This window comes from Sorex fumeus, unplaced genomic scaffold (genome assembly GCF_029834395.1).
Source record: "Sorex fumeus unplaced genomic scaffold, SorFum_2.1 ptg000033l, whole genome shotgun sequence".
NCBI classification, from domain to species: domain Eukaryota; kingdom Metazoa; phylum Chordata; class Mammalia; order Eulipotyphla; family Soricidae; genus Sorex; species Sorex fumeus.
In genome coordinates, this window is record NW_026606090.1 from 33,207,791 (window position 1) to 33,221,970 (window position 14,180).

Genomic DNA, 14,180 nt, shown 5'->3' on the forward strand with positions numbered 1-14,180 from the left:
CAATGTAGTTTTAACTGAAATAGAGATGTAAAGATGTTGGTCAGCTTTTAATTTATTTAGGAAATGCTATAACTTCAAAGATTTTAAATACAAACGCTATGACATGTAGATATGCAAATATAGTTATATATATATATTTGTGTACGCCAGAACTATTAGTCATAATAAGACCAAAAACATTACAGGTGTTTAATTTTTTCATCCAATGAAAGGACTAGAACTAGGTGCACTTTTGCTGAAAAGAAAGTACAATTTTTTTTTTATTAGTGAAACACCATGAGGTACAGTTGTAGGCTTACAAGTTGTTGTGCTTGGGTTTCAGTTATGCAATGATCGAGTACCCATCCCAGCACCAGTGTCCATTCTCCACCCCCACCAATCCCAGTATCCCTCCCATCCCCACCCCCATTCCCCATCCCACCCTGCCTCTATGGCAGGGCACTCCCTTTTGTTCTATCTCTCCTTTTGGGTGCTGTGGTCTGCAGAAGAGACATTGGGTGGCAATCATGTTCGGTCCATGGACTACAAGAAAGCACAATTTGACCGTTAGCCTAATCTTGAATACTTAAATTTTATAAGTTGAAATACTATTCCTCTATATCTTTCCTGTTCATGATTAGAATGAAAATTCTCAATAGGTACCTTTATCATTACAAATCTAAAATGCTCTAAATGAAATGAAAATAGATCAGCAAACCCTGTGATAGTACATACGACTCTCACATATATTAGTTTAGGAAATTTAGACTCCATCTACAGAGCAAAAATATCATTTTAATAGTCATAAATCTTGTTATTGGCATATCCAGATTTGCACCAATAATATTCTCATTGCACCATAGGCCTAAGCCACTTGAATTTCAATCATGTAAATATAATAAAAATAATCATGTAAATATAAAGGTGTAAAATTTCACTGCAGGGCCTAGTCCAGTAAGTAAGGCACTTGCCTCGCATGGACCTGACAAGATTGAGTTCATGGAGACACCTGTGGTCTTCTGAGAAGTGGCCCATGAGCAGAGCCACAGGGAGCCCCTCAGCCATGCCTCCAACACCCAGCCCTGGGATCATTGCATACTGAGTGACTTTTAAGTCAAATTAAGTTACATGCAAAAACATACAAATTTTTGTGCCTGTCTTGAATTGTTCATGAGTTTTTTTTCATCTCCCTTCATCTCCCACCCTGAATGAAATCTAATCTGTTAACAGGTTTTGGCCATTTGAGCCCATTCACCATCACCCTTCTTCCATTCATTCCTCTCTGTGTCACTTTCCTTTCTTTGAAAGATAGCAACATAATGCAGAGTAGTAGAAATTTTATGCTTGTTTTATATCATCTGCAACCAGGAAGCAGGATCCATCAGTTATTAACCAAGTGACTTTGGGCAAGTCCTTAGCTTCTGCTCTCTTATATACAAGGTGTAATTAAATTTCTTATCTAATAAGTGTTGTTACAAAGATTGGATGAGCTAAAAAAAAGTGTTTAACACACACAGCCAGCATATAATAGGCATCCAAAACACAGCGATTATTACTACTATTTTCTACTTTATTTTTCATTCACCAATCTATACTGGAGCGATAGCACAGCGGGTAGGGCGTTCGCCTTACACGCGGCCAACATGGCCGACGCGAGTTCGATTCCTCCGCCCCTCTCGGAGAGCCCGGCAAGCTACCGAGAGTATTCGATATGCCAGACACAGTAACAACAAAGTCTCCAATGGAGACGTTACTGGGCCCGCTCGAGCAAATCGATGATCAACGGGAGGGCTTTTTTTTTTTTTTAATTAATACTATGAAGACTGAAAAACCTCTGAAATATTTATCTGGCCAACACTTCTAAGCTCGAAATTCTAATTTCCTTTGCAGAGAAATCATTTCTTTAAAATGACACACTCAATATTTTCCTGATGAGACACTCAGTTACGTTACCTTTCCAGGCTCAATTCTGCCCAATTTCTAAATTTGGTCTCTATTATAGAATTCTCTAATTATACACTTTCCAGTGTTTTAAGGCTTTCTGATGATTGTTCTATGATTTTAATCCTGATCCTTATTACAAAGTTTAGGAAAAACAGATGTCACTGAAATTACTCAACATTCTAATAGTAGAAATAATTACAATATCTTTAAAACTCAAGACATTATCTTCCAATTTAAAGAAAATACCAAAAAAAAGAGAGACAGTTTTAAGAAGTCATAAGAATTTCTTTAATGCCATTTCTTTATTTTAGTATCTGACTTATTTATACTCTTTCCAGGTTCATAAATTCTCCCAATTTTGTTCCAATATGATGTACTCAGCTATTGTTCTTCTTTCTACATAAATAATTTGATTCTCTTTTTTCCAGTTTCCCTCAGCCAATTAATGGTTAAGATTCCTTTAGATCCATTTCCTCACTGGGCATGTGAGATTCTAAGAAATTTCCCAAGATACCTTTTGGGTAACCAACCCTCTATATAATTCTATCCCTTTGGGTGTTCATTGAACCTATAAATAAGGGATCATCTTGCCCTGATTCTAGCAGATAATTTGACAAAGTTGATAAGACAATTCATTCCATGGTTACTTTACTTTAGGTTCATTAGGGGAAGCTAGAGTTGGGCTGGAGCGATAGCACAGCGGGTAGGGCGTTCGCCTTACAAGAGGCCAACATGGCCGACCCGAGTTCGATTCCTCCGCCCCTCTCGGAGAGCCCGGCAAGCTACCGAGAGTATTCGATATGCCAGACACAGTAACAACAAAGTCTCCAATGGAGACGTTACTGGGCCCGCTCGAGCAAATCGACGATCAACGGGAGGGCCTTTACCTTTACCTTTTTACCTTAGAGTTGAGACTTCTATACTATCTTACATAATTTTTTTTAAATGACAGTTTAAATAACATGGCTATAATGCTGTTCATGCTTAGGGTATTGATGTACAAAGTTACTTAACATTTGCAACACACACTTGCCCACGGCCTTCCACCACTGTCCCTGTGTCAGTACTAATCCTCTTCTTCATAGCTCCCAACTTCTCTCCCATTGCTTGATGATCTCAGTTTTATAATCCCAAACTAAAGGTTTGTCATCATTCTGTATTGTGTATTCCCCTATTTATCTCTCTAGACACAGATGAGTAAAATCATCTAGTATTTGTCCTTCTCACTCGGACCTTTCACTTACCATGTTACCCTCCAGTTTCATCCACGTTGCAGCAAAAAGCACTACATGATTTCATCTTTTCTTGGAGTTACATGGTATTTTATTATGTATATACATCACAGCTTCTTTATCCATTTTAGATTGTTTTCACATTCTTTCTATGTACTTCGTTCTGTAATGGACATAGGTATGCATGTATATTTTCAAACCAATCTTTTTGCATCAGAGATTAGAACACCAAGAAATGAAATTGCTCGGTCATATGAGAGCACAATTTGTCCTTGAGGAATCTCCATACATTTTTTCATAGAGTATGAACCAAATAACTAGTAACATCAGCAGTCAATGAGGGTTCTTTTTTCACCATATCCAGCCAACAATGGTTGTTTCCAGTCTTTTTTTTAATATAATAAATACTTGTCTATACAATTAATAAGCACCTGTCTGTGCTTTCTCTTTTTCTATTTTCATTCAGCAATGATTTAAATTTTTGAGAAAATGACACCAGTGATGATACAATATTGATTTATCACTTGTATCACTTGTCATCCCGTTGCTCATCGATTTGCTTGAACTGGCACCAGTAATGTCTCCATTCATCGCTGCTGCATGCTAGTGCAGCCCAATGATGTCTGCTCACTCCAGAAACACTAAAACCGTTCGTTCAGGGTTTTGACAAAGTGTTACCATCTCGTAGGTGGGGGGCTAACCTTTCTTTTGACATCCTGTGGAATCCAGTCGGTAACAGCTCTAGTCCAGCAGTCATCTCTAAATTGCATCACTTGTCTGGCCCATCTGATTTTCGATAGCTTGGCAAATGAGACATCATCCCTGATTCTTGATTGTCAGTGGAGGTCAGAACTCCAAACTCCTTCTCTCACTTGAGTAAAAAGTGATATTCCAAGCATAGCTCTTTCCATTCCTCTTTGGGAGACCCAAAGAGCTTCTTATCTTGTTTTCGTAGGGCCCAGATCTCTAAGGCGTATGTTAGTGCAGGAAGAACAGTGGAGTCAAAAAGATGTGCCCAGTGCCAGAAGATGTGACCATCTACTCTAGCACTTCTTCAACACTCTTGAAGGTGTTCCACGCTGCTCTCTTCATCCTGCGCAGTTCAGGAGCCAGGCCATTCATCATGTTGAGTTCTTCGACCTCGATGTCGTGGATATCTCTCTTCTTGTACAACAGAACGGTCCTGCTGGTTTTCCATTGGGACGGAACTTTGCATTCAGACAGGTAGTGTGTGAAAAGTTGAGCCAGTGTATTGACGAGTAGTGGTGGCAGATTCTTCAGGTGTTCGGGTCTGACTGGGTGCTGTGTGCTTCTTTACCGATGAAATGGCATGTTGGATTTCAGAAGGGAGAATGCTGAGAACAACATATCCATCCTGTGGAACTTGGTATGTGGGCAGGTAGACGTAGGTATCGAAGAGATTCAAGTAGAAGTCGTGGATAGCCTTTTCCACTGGCCTTCTAGAAGATGTGATAGATTCATCAGGATGTCCGAGGACAGTCATCTTGGTCTTGCAGTTGGTGAAGGACAGGTAGGTGTTGCGAATACTTTTCCTGGCTTCTGCCACATTGGCCAACACTACTGCTCTTCTGTCTTTGAGGTCTTCCTTTATCACTTCTCTGCACAACTTTGAGAGCTTGGACATTACCTTGTGATTGCCTGAGGCTCGTGCCAAACCATGTTGGTGAATGAGCTTGAGAGTTTCCGAAGACAGGCATCTTTTTATGACTTGGCATTCCTCACACAGTCATGGAGGTGCTGAACCAGTCAATTGTATTCCTTCCTCATCGATGTTGTCAACAACAGCATCTTCCCATATTGCCGTAAAAGTGCCAAAGAGTTCCCAGTTGGTGTTGTTCTGGGAGTTCTCTTCTTAAACTTTGCAACCCTTTCTCCCTGCTCCGTGAAGTAGTGCTTTGCACAAAGGAGACAGTGATCCAATCCTGTTTGGAATTTTGGGACAACAACAATATCAGTCAGGCAAAACTGTCGATTGAATATGATGTGGTCGATTTCGTTGTGGAACTGTCCACCAGGAGAGTCCCATGTCCAACGTTTAGATTCAACCTTCTGGAACTGTGAGTTACCATGGATGGTCTTGGATAACATGATGAACTCAGACAGTCTCTCACCCTGTTCCTTCCATTCTAGGCCATGGATCCCAATGTGGAGTTCTTTGGGTGACCCTCTTGGTCCTATCTTGGCCTTAAAATCACTGACAATGACCTTGTAGAAGGTTTGGTCTTCTTTATTGAACTTCTCCAGCTCCATGTAGAACTTCTCAATTTCTTCTTCGTCATAGTTGAATATTGGTGCATAGATGACAAAGATAGAAACTTCTGGCAACGAGCCACGTCTATTCAAATGTAAGCATCTGATTCTGGTTGTTAGGCATTCAAACGAATCAATACTCATGACCAAGTTTGTGTTGACAAGGACACCAACACCACCAATGACTCTACTGAGGCATGTTATGAGGAACAGTTCTCCAGTCTTGAAAACAGGGTGATGTGATCGAAGCCTTTTCGTCTCTGTCAATCCAATGATGTCATACTTGGTCTTCTGCACTTGCACCATCAGGTCCTTGATGACAGCGTACGTACATTAAAATGGCATATAGTCATTTTAGTCCTTCTTCTTTTTGGTTGCCTAGATCAGCCCTGAGATTTTAGCAGCCTCTCCTTGTTCGTCCCTCTCAATGCTACCGTAATGGGGGCTCTTCCAGGATCAGGGAAAAGAGGCCCATTTTTGTTACTGTTTATGGGATATTGAATACACTACAGGTAGCCTGCCAGACTCTGCCATGCGGGTGGCATGTTGTAAAAATCTGCACGCTGATGAAGACACCACACACCTTGTACATGAACATGCTGCTCACGTATAGAAAGTACTGGCCAGATTGACACAGTCGATGCAAGGAGTCCAGCGCTGCACCTGCCTACATTTCTGGGCAGCACCTGTTGTTTCGCTCTTTGCCGGCTGGCACCATTGCGGCCCCCTTGCTATGATGAGGCAGTGAACCATCAAGGTCGGTAGATCTTCCTAGTCCTCACATATCTACAATAGCCCTATTCCTCACTTATCTACAAAATCTACAAAATTGATCTATAAAAATGTAATTTAAATGAACTGTTAAAGAAGACCCAGGTAGCACTGTAGCACTGTCCTCCCATTGTTCATTGATTTGCTCGAGTGGGCACCAGTAGCGTCTCCATTATGAGACTTGTTGTTAGTATTTTTGGCATATCAAATATGCCATGAAGAGCTTGCCAGGCTCTGCCATGGGGGCGGGATACTCTCTGTAGTTTGCCGGGCTCTTCGAGAGGGACAGAGGAATTGAACCAGGATTGGCCGTGTGCAAGGCAAAAACACCCTACCCGCTGTGCTATTGCTCCAGCCTAAGGTAATGCATCTAAATTATTTTTAAAAGAGCATGGCCAACTATAGTATAATGTTTGTACAAATAATTGTATCATCTTAACAAATTGTATGGAAATGAAAATGTCATTGTGGTTATGTTTCTGTCAATTTCTCATTATATTTTAATGATATTTGCCTAAAATATACATTATTTTTTGTGTGTGTTTTCTTATGTGCTGGTAGGAATTAAGACTGTAAAGCTTTTTTTCCCAAATGAGAGTTTGGGGGGGGGGGAGTGTTATAGGAATACCCCTGAAGAGTGTTTTCACTTTTGCTTGACCAAATTTTCAAACAAGGTGGGACTGACAACTCTATGCTTTATTTTTTTTGTTATTAATGTATTAGCCTGGAAGTACCACAATAGTATTGTGTTTCTGAAATATACAGCCATGCATGATATCATTTCACTTCAGTTTTCTTGCAGTGATTTAATTTCTCACTCACAGAACTATATGAGATTTTTTTCATTTCACATACATGGAATCATCTTTAAGACATAATAATCCATGCTCATGAAATAATTATATTTGTTTCCTCACAGGGTCATACCTTTAAGTATATACTGTCTTATGGTAGTTGATGCCAATGGCCCTCAACATCTATACTCTCCACAGATTTCTGGGCAATAGTTAGCTTCTGAATACTCCCTTGACATATCAGTGAAGAGAGGTACTCTCAATTGGCTTTGTCCTATATATTTATCAACATTTCAACTTGAAATTTTTGTATGACTATTGTATTCACTATAAAAATATTATTTCATATTTTAATGATCTGGAATTTTGTTTATTCCCTCTAGAAAAGCAAAGTGTTGGAATCAAGAGAATGTGAACTGAGGGCTGGAGTGATAGCACAGAGGGTAGCAGAGGGTAGGACATTTGCCTTGAACGTGGCAGATCTGCGTTCGATTCCCAGCACCCCATATGGTCCCCTGAGCACTGCCAGGAGTAATTCCTGAGTGTAGAGCCAGGAGTAACCTCTGTGCATCATCAGGTGTGGACTACACTACACTGCACTGTCCTCCCATTGTTCATCGATTTGCTTGAGTGGGCACCAGTAACATCTCACAACAAATTGTGAGACTTCTTGTTACTGTTTTTGGCATATAGAATGTATCACAGGTAGCTTGCCAGGTGGGCAAGATAGTCTTAGTAACTTGTTGGGCTCTCCGAGAGGGGCGGAGGAATCGAACCCAGGTCAGCCTCATGCAAGGCAAACGCCCTACTCTCTGTGCTATGGCTCCAACCATGTGACCCCCCCAAAAAAAAAGAGTATGTGAACTAAATTTGTAACAGTATATTAACTCATAGAACCTGAACCTGTTAATCTTACAATAAAGTTTGAGTCCACACACACAAAACATTAAGCTTCAACCAGACAGATTATGTTTTCTTCCTGTCATTTTTTCCTGTCTCTAACAGGAAAAATAACTTACATACTTGTGCATAGCCTATATCATAAACAAAACCTCTCAGGAACAGAGTGGGGAGAAGTTTATTTCCCAGTTATCAGGTGCCCCCAACAAAGTGGGGACACCAAACAGTTTTAGATGCAAATTCTTAGTGGATCAGAATCCAGTTTGAAAAGACTATTCTGTGAGTCCCTTTGGTCCCTTTGGTCCAAACAGTTTTCGAGGCAAATTCTTAGTGGATCAGAATCCAGTTTGAAAAGACTATTCTGTGAGTCCCTTTGGTCCCAAAGATGGTTCTTTAAGAGCTTATATGATGACAGCATGGAGAGAATCAGAAGCAAGTGAAAAATCAAAATTCTCATAGAAAAAAGTGTCAAATTGGCATGTAGCCAAGTACCTACTGGGAAGGGATCAAAGACACATATGGTGAGTCTCAAACAATGATGCCATCAAACTTTGGCGAGTATCACAAGAGTAATGTACTCCAGCCTTAACAATAAAAAGAGAGAACAAAAACAACTTGGTTACCAATACTGGATGATACCTAAGGGGAAGCAAAGCTTTCATCATCTCATTTTTATTGCAGAAAAATTTAGATAACTTCTCACATATGTTGTGCCTGGCTGATTTAAACTGATGGGATGGATAACCAAGTGTTTAAAAACATTCTTGGCATTCGGTCACAAAAATCAAAGTTCTATTAACAATAGCATTGTTCTGCAATAGAGCATTCTTTTGAAAGTAAGTAATAAGATCTCTCTTAGCAGGAAAACACTCCACCCCAGGTGATGGATACCTGGCACTAGATACAGAAATTGAGCAGAGCTGCAAACCATATTTATCCAGATGTAGGAGTCTGGATCACAAGGATCCAAAAACATTAGCTTTGCCAATTATATTGTAAAATAAAAATATACACACGGACTATTCCTTCACTATTATTAGTTCACTAGATTGCTCAGTGCACATAATTTTTGCCAGTGAATATGAAATTCTCTTTTCATTCCATTACCCAAAAATTCAGACTCTATATTATACTGGAAAATACTGTTATGAAGCAGTCAATATATTTTAACAGTTTTTAGTAAATGCAATATTAGGAAAAATTTGGTTAAAATTTCTCCATTTTTATCATTTGACTATGTCAAGTACTATTAAAAGGCAAAACAATGTTTTTACATACAAAAATCACAGATTTTTGTTTTCCACATAATAGCTGTTCAACAAATCATACAGTTCTAATCAATCCATTGTTAAAAATATATATGTGACATTGCCCCAATCGGAAATTATCTGTAAATTCAATTTCAATGACTTCTATAGAGCATCAATTTAATCTTCTAAAGAGATTTTTAAATTAAATTCTCAATTCTTAATAGAAAAAAATAAATATGAAACAGTATACAAAACCTTCTTAATTTGAAGGATATCCCATTTTAGTAGTGACATCTGCAGAAATTCAAATTCAGATATTTAAAAGCACGCATATATAACATATGTCATGCATGTATGCTGTGGGACAGATAGTTTCTAAAAACGCATGAAGATTAAGCTGCAAAACCACAACAACTTGGGAAAACATATTACAGCAGCATTGACATATTCACCAAAGGTTTCATTGATTTGTTGGATAGATAGAGGAATTATATGTGTGTGGGAGCAATAGTGAAGAAGGCAGCCTTTATCTACAGCAACACAAACAACTAAATAAAAATCTTCTAGTTTAGTAATGAAGCATAATGGTATTCAAATATCTACAACCCAGCACTATGTTAAGTGCCAGTGATAAGTTCAGAACTATAGTAATAAGATATACATTCAACAACAAAAAAGACATGTCAGAAAAGTAGCCACATTCATTTTTTTAGGTTGTCCATACTTAATGCTGTGGGTTTCTAAATATTATTAATTTCTTTTTGTTGTTTTTTTGTTTATTTATTTATTTATTGAATTGCTGTGGGAAAAGTTACAAAGCTTTCAGGTTTAAGTCTCGGTCATGCAATCATCGAACACATTTCCCTTCACCAGCACTTATTTTTCACCACCAAGAAGAACCCCAACATACACCCCCTCCCAACCCTCCCAATGCCTGTGAGGCAGATGAATTCTAGTTAACACTCTATCTACTTTGATTAGATTCATTGTTTCGACAAAAGATGCACCATTATTATTTAGACTTTACACCCTCAAATCAGACCTGCTGAAAAGGCAATGTGAAATAATTTGTTTTCTACAGCTGGTTACAAGAACCGAATGATGTCGCGTGGCTGCTATTTTGGGTTTCTGTTATTTTACTTATTAAGCCTGGAAGTATTTCTGCTGAGAGTCAGATAATTATAAGACTGGTTTCTGTGGCTCTAGAGCCATGGCCGGGCTGGAGAGCAGCTCGCTGGGAAGGGGGGGGGAGGATCAACCTCGGTAGGGCGTGAAGGACAAACCAGGAACGCCCCCCTTCCCATGAGGTTTCAGTCGCCCTGTCACGACCGGCTCATACCTGGCTTTCCAAAAAGCTCCGAGGCGACTGCCATCCTGCTGTCCAGAGGGAAAAAGGTAGCCACATTCATTTGAGAGGGTTGGACAGACAAAATGAATTCTGAGAAATTTAAGGAATGGTAAAGGGAAGATAAAGGTGAATGATTCCAGGTTGCATTATGACCAAGAAAGAACTAGCAAGACATGTAAAACTTTTCATATCAAAGTATGCCTAAAAGAACCCACCTTTAATGATATTTTACCTATATGATTACTTTGCTTTAATTATTGTAAATAAAATGATCATTTCCAATTTTGCAAAAAATAACCAGAGATGTTACAAAGACTAATTTTAAATTAGTAGTTGCTGGATGTTAATGTGTTATTGCTGGCTATTTTAACTAGGTGTCTGCATCATCCGCTATTTAAAAAACAAAAGCAAACAAAAACTTGCTTGAGGCTCAGAGATCTGAACTATATCAAAATAAAATAGAAATGTACAAGTGGATAAAAATGTGTGTGTCAGAGCCTTATGCTCTTTTCATTTCATTATTTTTGTTTCGTTTATTTGTTTTTGTTTAAGGATCACACCTGACAATGGGCAGAGTTGCTCCTGGAGGTTCTCAGGGAACCAGATGCAATGCCAGGGAGCAAACCTGTAGTGGCTTGGATAAGGCGAGCATCACAACAGCTGTATTGTCACTCCAGCTCCTCATTTCATTGTTTTTTAAAAATAAGAAAAAGACTTTTTTACTCAAATTTTTGAGCAATAATAAAACATGCGCATACACACACAGACACACACACACACACACACACACATTCATTTGTTCCTCATGATGTCTTAGAAAAACAAACTCACTCAGAAAAGTTCAAATGTCTCCAAAAGAATTTCTTTAGAGCTAGGACTTGAATTTTATTGTCTGGCTGTACATTCCATGAGATTTCTACAGTATATGACTGAACCAGACATGTTCCAAGTGTAAAATCAATGGCATCTTCAGGTTTTACATTAAAAATACAGTCCATAGGAACAATATAGTTATGCTCTTAACTTCAGAAGCTTTATATAGTCTAGCCTACTCAAAGTTTGGTGCTTCTTTCGATAAACCAGCTAAACCTTGAATTTATTATTCTAATTTTATCAAAACACCTATGAATTTGATAAGAAGTATGATTTTTAAGACTCCCAGTAAGTTTTCTCATTTTTTTCTTTCTGCATTCTGACATTCTCATGTTTATATCTGCATTTCCCTTAAAAAGAACTTTTTTTTTAACTAATAAAAACTACAACATAAGGAAAAATTTTTGTCATGGAAATTAGTTCCTTGTCAACTAATCAACCCAGAGTTTTCCTGGAAGTACAATTTTCCTAAGGATTTACAAATTGATTGGAGAATCAAGTCCCTTTCTTTCAAGAGTATTACCACTCCCAGAAGTCTTAGTTACAACTCGTAACGATAGGGGCCACGATGATAGTAAGTAAGCAGTGCACTTGCCTTGTGAAAGTCTCACCTGGGATTTAATCCCCACCCATGTGGTTCCCTGAGCCATGTCAATAGTGATCCCTGAGCACAGAGCCATGATCCCTGCCAGGTCTGGCCCTAAATCACAAAAAAAAAGTGAAGAAAAAGTTCCCAAGGACATTTTTTTTAAATTTTTTTTATTAGTGAAACACCACAAGGTACAGTTATAGACTTACAAATTTTTGTGCTTGGGTTTCAGTTATACAATGATGAAGTTCCCATCCCTCCATCAGCGCCCATCCTCCACCACCACGGGTCCCAGCATCCCTCCCACCCCCGTCCCCCCCTTCACACCCTGCCTCTGTGGCAGGGCATTCTCTTTTGTTCTCTCTCTATCCTTTTGGGTTCTGTGGTTTGCAAGAGAGGCATTGAGTACCAATCATGTTTGGTCTATAGTCTACTTTCAGCATGCTTCTCGCATCCTGGGAGGATCCTCCCAACACCCTTTATGTGGTGCTCCCTTCTCTATCTGAGCTTCTTTTTCCCCTAGCACGTGTGGCTGGCCTCCAAGTCATGAAGCAAAATTCCTGGTGCTAATCTCGGCCATTCTTGGGTGTTCGTCTATTATTTTGTTACTTTATGTTTCCCAGATGAATGCAATCTTTCTGTGTCTATCCCGCTCTTTCTGACTCATTTCACTTAACATGATACTTTCCATGTAGTACCACTTGTATGTAAATTTCATGACTTCATCTTTTCTAACAGCTACATAGTACTCCATTGAATCACTGTTATTACTGTTATTACTGAACACACTGCACTCTTTAATCTCCAAGTTCTCACTTAATTCACAAAAATTCATCAATGCAGAATCAACAATTTTTCAAGACAAAAATGATTAAATATTGTGTAAGGCAATGCTAATTTTTATGACTTTTTAAAAACACAACATGACATTTGAGGAACTTTTCACTCTCATGTTAAGTTTGAAAGTAATAAAAAAAAAAGTTATAACTCTGTATCTAAGACCTAGGAAATGGAGTTGAGGGCCAGGAACAGAAGCCCTAAAACAATGTTCTGAAGATTACATTCTTTCTATCCAATTTTGTTCCCATCAGCTTTCCTCTGCTGCTGCTTTTTCTTTTGGAGAAGGAAAGTGGAAGAGTTGTTCAGATCATACGTGGCAGTACACAGAGCTTACTCCTGACTCTGTGCTCTGGTGTGGTACCTGGCTGTGTTCAATGGTCCAGAACCAGAATCAGCTACAAGTAAGGCAGGTCTCCATAGCATCTTGGTCCCCATCTCCTCTACTTCCTGTTTATCTTTTATCCTCTATATAGGAAGGACATACTTGTTATTTTATTGTTCCCTGGGTAACTTTTCCCTACCCCACAGTTACACATCCATGGAGATATCTGACTCTTGATAATTTATCATTTGTTTTAACACAAACTTAGAAGAGAGATCACAAATTAAGATTAACCACCTTTATTTGCAACATTTTGAAAATTTATTGGCCTCTAAGCTTTATCTTTAACAACAGAATAAATCAGATTTTACAACTTATGTCATATTGGTATTGTAGGTCTGATTATTCTTTGTTGTGGGGACTGTCCTGTGAATTCTTAAAAGAGTTGCTGGCCTGTATCCAGCACGTGTCACTAGCCTCCTCCAAGCCATGACAACCAAAATTATCTCCAGGCACTAACAAAAGCCCCTGAGAGGTCGAGAAGCATGGCTGGCTGAGAATCTCTGGTGCTAGGGAAGAAGGAGAGGAGGGTAACACAATAGGGAGAAAAACAAGGATCTGACCGTGTGTCAGGAAGGGTTTGAATAGGTAAGTGAACATTCACAGAAAAGGGTCTAAGTCCCACTTGGCACATGCAACAATTTAAGTGCTGAGGACTTAACTAAGTCACAGCCTCGCAGAGTTAGGCACAAAGACACAGGAGCCCAAGGCCAAGGCCAAGACCTTAGAGACTACATTCTGAATTGTCAGGGAACAGCTGCTTTGCTGAAATAACACGAAGCAAGACTAAAAGTCATCAAAAGCAAGGAGCATTTCTGGTTTAAATTCTTTTCTGTGATTTTAAACACTGAAATCTTGGAAAACAGATTTTCTACACTTCAAAATCTTTCCAGAGAAATAGGTTTCCTTAATTCTGTAACAGTTCATTAAACTAAATGCTAAAACTCCATCATTAGATGACAGATTTCCGACCAGATGCTTATTTTAACTTTAATACAATGAAAATT